Genomic DNA, 6,000 nt, shown 5'->3' with positions numbered 1-6,000 from the left:
AGACCATTGCCCCCAACTTGGTGTCCAGCTTGTTTGTCCCTTGTTTCCATGCCCTCCACACTGCCTGCTCCCAGCCAGAGGCTCTTAGGGCTTGCTGAGGACTCTCCTTCCTTTTTCTCTGCCCTATTTCTTCCCTCCTGTCCCTGCTGAAAGTTCTCTGGGATCCTGTGCTGCATCAGGTCAAGATAACTCGCAGCAGCTCCTTTCCTTGCATCACTTTTCAGCCTCCTCACCCAACAACTCCTCCCTCGTGGCAGAACCACTCTTCACAAGCATTCACACTGTGCATTTCACTTTCCCAATCAGGATAACTGGGAAAAAAAATATTTGTCATTATCCTTATTCACTGATAGAGTTGGGTCAGGTAGCTCAGGCTGTACTTAGCATTTAGACCAAGGGAGATATGGAAAATTTTAGCAGTTTCAGTAAAAGGTTGTCAGATTAAAAAACTGGTGTTGGAACAGATAGAGCCTGGCAATCTTAATAATAACCATAATAACTTTAATAATAGTAATACCACCAGCAGTCACTCATAATATATGTGTTTTCCTTGATGGTTATGGAAGATTTCCCAGTAATATTCTTTTGAAATTATGTTATCTTTTCTCTCTATGAGTAAATTATAATTGACACTACAATTTATCATTTGAGAATAACACCGTAACCATACATTTTTAAAAAGCTGCTTTTATTCAGATCACACAATGGGACAGACTCTACCCAAGAGAAAAGGTCATGTAGTGTAATTTGTCTTTCAATGTCAGCAAGACTACAGTGACACAACCAGATGTGGTCAATCATTGAGAGACGTTTGCTATAGCTCCGTTTCAAGATGTTCATTTCATTCTTATGTGCTCTTTTGTTTCACCCAGCATCTCCTCTCTGCTCCCCTGCTTTCCAAATCAAACTGATAATTCTAGAAGAAAACAGTTCCCAACTGTTCTTCGCCATCTCAGAGAAAAAAAAAAAAGACTAAATGCAAATTTAAAAAAACCCCCAAAATGCATACAGCACCCATTACTGGCATTAAATGTAGGTGGATTGTGGCTCTAGGTTTTTGGGGTCTGACCAGAAAATTGTTAGTTTGCAATCCATGATATTCGTGGAGGTAATAACTTTTAATATTTCTTGCAGCCTAGGAGAGAGTTTCCCAGAAGTGTGCAGGAATCCAGAGGCTGTGTTTACATTCTCATTACCCCATTGCTTAGATTACTGGAAGGGAAATAACAACAACTTCAATACCAGTAGTGTAATATAGGAAATTTTTTTATCTTTAGTTTACCCAGAAGGTTGGCAAAAAATCTTCATAACAGTGGTATTATCCAGCTTTACTAAAGTGTAACCAAAGCCTTAGAGAATATATACCAAATGCCATAATGACTTTCCTTTCTTTTCTTCAGACATTCTTAGTCATAAAATCTCTTCTGTAGTTTCCCAAACCAAATTAATATTGCACTGTAATACTGAGTATGACATAGATATTTTCCCAGAGTAAGTCTAATTTAGCACAATGTGTAGGAAAGTTTTGAGCTCTTCCTATAGGAAATTTTGCTGAAATTACTGCACATAAATCAAAGAGAGGATACCAAAATAACTTGAATGAGCCTCCTGCTTTCTCAGTGTTTGCATGTTGGGCATAACTGATTTGCTGTCTAGTGTGCCCTGGAGAGTTATGAAATCCAAAAAAGGAAGCCTTCTCTGTTGAAACAGCAGAGTGTTATTCATTAAAATAAGACTGCATTGAGGAAATAAAGCCTACTAATTAACACGGGGCTACTGCGAGCAGATCTATTCTTTTCCAATATTAAATAATTAGCGTTTTTATTGCTGTGCCATGGTATACACACCACTTGCTTATTTATTGAAGAGATGGAAGGGTTTTTAAACTTTCATTAATATGGTTTGATGCAGCAGAGAATTGTTTTGCTGGAACAAACGACTCCAAACCTCTTATTTTTTTTCAGCCACTCTTAAAAGAATGAAAGGTGAAGAGCCCAATAAAGCTGAATGTGCTGTATCTTTTCATTTGCATGTGTATCCTTACTGAGACATGGCAGTGTGTTGCTCCTGTCTTTGTTTCACATTTCTAGTGCAAAAATAAAGTAAATTCCTGAGCTCTATTTCCCTCTATAGCTCTCTGGAGTTGGAAGTTTTGTTTGCAAACCTGCCTTCAAAAGATGCTCACCAGGATTGACAGGTTCTGTGGTACCCACATCCACTGACACAAGTCTGTGCCCTGTGAAAATGTGTTAAAAACATTTGCACAACAAGGAAAACACACATTTCAGCACAGTCTGAGAGAGACACTGAGCTCTTTAGGACTGTGTTTGATTATCCTCTGGTGCCAAGAAGGAATGATGCCCCTGTTCTGCTTGTTGCCTGGAAAATGTTTGATTGGTTTTAATAACTGTATGTCAGTTTTCATTGAACAAAAAATGTCAGAGCAATGCATGGGCTATGATCAGTGTCCAAACAGCATTTGGCAGTCTTTGGATTATGACATTTTGTCACAATTGGGTTTGCTGATCAACCTAGCAGCTACCTGAAATTCTGTTTAGAAGCAATGGAATATTTGGACTCGCTGAACCGTGCAGTCACAACAGCAGCATCAACTAACATCCACATTTGATTTTTATTGTTTTTCTTGGCTCATCTCTCCAAGCCTAGTGCAGCAACAAAGATGAACTCTCCTCTGTCTGAAGAGTTATGTCCAGGCAGGCTAAAGCACTCCAATGACTGCCTGCCAGAAGTGGAATTTCCCCCCTTTGCAAGGGGACTCAGTTGGCAAAGATTGTTACAGCTTTAGCCTAATTTAGACATAATTGGATATAACTGGACATAAATATTCTTGAGAAAGAGCACTATCTTGCAAAATAGAAGTATAACAAGAATCTCACAGATAGAGCATATCACTGTAGAGTCCAGTCATATGGGACAGCCTCCCCTACAATATTTAAATATTGACTTGGTTTCCAAGTCCTTATAAATCTAAAAATCATCATTATTCATGATCTCAAATGAAGCTGACCCTTAACTGGCTCTAGCTACAAATTCAGGTAATTCTGAAGATCCATATCTAGAACAGAAGTGATATCGTAGTTTGCAATTACAGAACTACAATTGAAACACAGAGCTGTTCATGGCTTTGTCTTTGACATACAATTAAAACTCATTATTATAGATATATCTTATAGGCAGAATTTGATCTGCATAAAACAGAATATGTGTGTCATTTCTTTATGAGAGTTTTTGAATTTTTGTCCCCAAGATGTTTTTAAAAATCTTGTCTGAAGTTAATAAATAACCATATAAAAATAACAAAGCCAACTAACCTAATACAGCCATTAGGTCCTTTTAAATGGAGTGCCATGAGCTGGGAAGGATTTTAAAGAGATTATGGGCTGGAGATAAGAATCCCTACGTGGCAGATCCCTCTGGAGGTCATGCAAGGGAAGCAAAGAGGAAGCCATGTGGCCAAAAGATGATCCCCTAACAAACAGAGGGTATGTGGGTCAGAGAAGGGGGAGGGAAGGAGTGCAGAATTGAAGATGCTCAGTCCTATGATACGACTGAGATGTTGATGCAAACAAGTGTTGGTTGTATCCCTGCATACAGCTCCTGTCCCAGTGCTTCAGCTTTCTGATTTTTGCCTGTGTGAGCCCCATTTCCAGGTGCCTTTGTGCTCTGTCTGCTTGTAGAGCCAGAAAACGCTCGGAATTAGAGTGAAAATGGTCTCTGGTACCCATGGTGGATCCCACAGGGCTCAGCTGGGACAGGAGGGACAGAGTGGTTCCACTCTCTATCAGATGAAAAGTCACATCTGAATGTGGATCCCTCTGGGGCGATCATCCCAGAAAACATGACATCTTTTCATCAGGAAATCCCAAGCTAATGTTGGTGCTGTGACCACTCTCATGGTGAAGGAGCTGCCCCAGGAGGAAAATGTCATTGGAAGGAGAAGTGGCAGCATTGTAACTTTGGGGAGAGGCTGCAGATATGGCACAGAGAGACTGAGGGTTGCTCAAACTGGGTAGATTTGGATAGCACAGGAAGAAACAGCTTTTGCCAATGAAGTATTGAGCTTATAGGAAAAGAAAAATAAAATTACAGTCTCCAGCTCCTGTGAGTCTAACAAATGTGAATTCTGTCTGAAGACCTGAAATGCACTTAAATCATTCCTAAATTAATTCTGTGAACAAACCCAGCTGAAGTTAGGAAGCTTGAATGAAAATGTTCATGTTTTTTGATTTTCTTCCCACTTCCTGTGAATTTATACTGGCTGAAGTAGAACACTTGAAGGAAGACAGATTCCACAGAATAACTGGACTGAAGGTTGGAGGGTGTTTTCTGGCTGAAAGGACTCAGAAAAAGTCAACAATGTCCATTTACAGAACAGTTTCCAAATAGAAAAAGAAAACAGTAAAGAAAGGGAAAAAAAATACAGCAGGTTTTAAGTGAAGTGGTATATCAAAGATATATTTACTATTTAAGTAACTCTACATGCTTTTATAATAGTTTCTGTTCCTCTGATTTTTTCTCTGTCACAATTTTGCCTGTTTGTTTTGATGTATGATTTTCCCCCCCGTCCTGTATGTAAATGATGCCTTGGCCATCACTGCTGGCACTACATTGGTCAGAAGGAAAGATAACTGCAAAAGTGTTTCCTTGCTACACTTCTCAGGTAATCCTACACTAGTCTGTAAGAAAAAAAAAAAAAATACACCAAAAAGTGAGCCAGGAGTGAAGGCAGAAAAGGAAGCAGGCAGAGAAAGAAATATCTAAATTGCTGAGAGAATCTTAGTTTTCCTGTAATTGCACAGGAATTTTGTCCAGACCAAAAGGATGACAGGATATTCAATATATGAATATATATAACTCATGAACCCCAAAGGATATTGATGAATATGATCAGAAACACATAATGTTGGTTTTTCCTTTTTTCTCTCTCATTCAGAATGATCTTCAAAACCACTGGACTACTTTCTAATTTGCCCTTTCCCCCCACACTTCATTTCATTTTCATTTGCTGTCATGCTGAGATCTATTTAGGGTATCTATTATAAAGTTAAAACATGATCCTACTGGAGGTAAATTTTTGGTACAAATAAATCATACAGAAAACCCTAAACCTTATTATTATTGTTGTTATTATAAAATATATTTCTTGTTTAAAATATTTTTTACTCTTATACAGAAAATATTATTCCTGTTGGGAAATCACACTTCTGTAACCATAATTCCCAAGTCAACTGCACAAGTTCCACTGAACTGATCACACTAAATTTAGATTATTTAATTTCAAGTATTATCATTGTTACATGCTAGTTGTATGTAATATATCAAGAGTTTTGCAAAACTGAGTTTGCCTCTGAGTTGTTTCCCTTTTCAAAGCCTTTGCTTAAGCAATTATTGCTAATTCCCATTTCCAACTCATCCAGTAAGACTGGCTACAGCAGCTCAGTGACATTCAGTGGAGAGAGCAAGGGCTCTGTGGGTGTATAACCTGGGATCTTGTACCTGCTCAGGGTTTAGAGCTCTTTTTCCATTGCTGTCTTGATTATCAGTGCTGGGAAGGAAAGTGCTGTGTTTACACTGCTGACTGAGAGCACCCTGCGTGGCTGCGAGCAGCAAGTGGGAAATCAGCCTAAATGAAACCCCAGCCTGTCACAGCTGGGCTCTTTCTGCTCCTGAGACAACTCTTTACAGCTGGCCTGGGCAGAGTCTCCATGGCAGACACAATCAAAGGAAAAACTGGAATGTCTTTAGTGCATCTCTGTGTGGCTAATGAAGCCTCTCCACAGGTGGTTTTGTGCCTGAGCTCTCGTGCGGAGGAGGTGACGGCGACTCCACCCTGGGAAGTTTCACCAGTGCAATTCACTGGGGCAGCTCCACTTTGCCTACACAGACACATCTTAAAAAGCTTTCTTAATTAGTCCAGGCCTCATAGCTCTGTTCCTAGTGATGCATAATTAGAGGGACTGCTGGACAGTAGGTGTGTGA

Source organism: Pyrgilauda ruficollis, unplaced genomic scaffold, assembly GCF_017590135.1.
Source record: "Pyrgilauda ruficollis isolate IOZ18807 unplaced genomic scaffold, ASM1759013v1 scaffold66, whole genome shotgun sequence".
In the NCBI taxonomy this organism is placed as follows: Eukaryota; Metazoa; Chordata; class Aves; order Passeriformes; family Passeridae; genus Pyrgilauda; species Pyrgilauda ruficollis.
The sequence above is the reverse complement of the archived record's forward strand: the minus strand, read 5'-3'. Positions refer to the sequence as shown.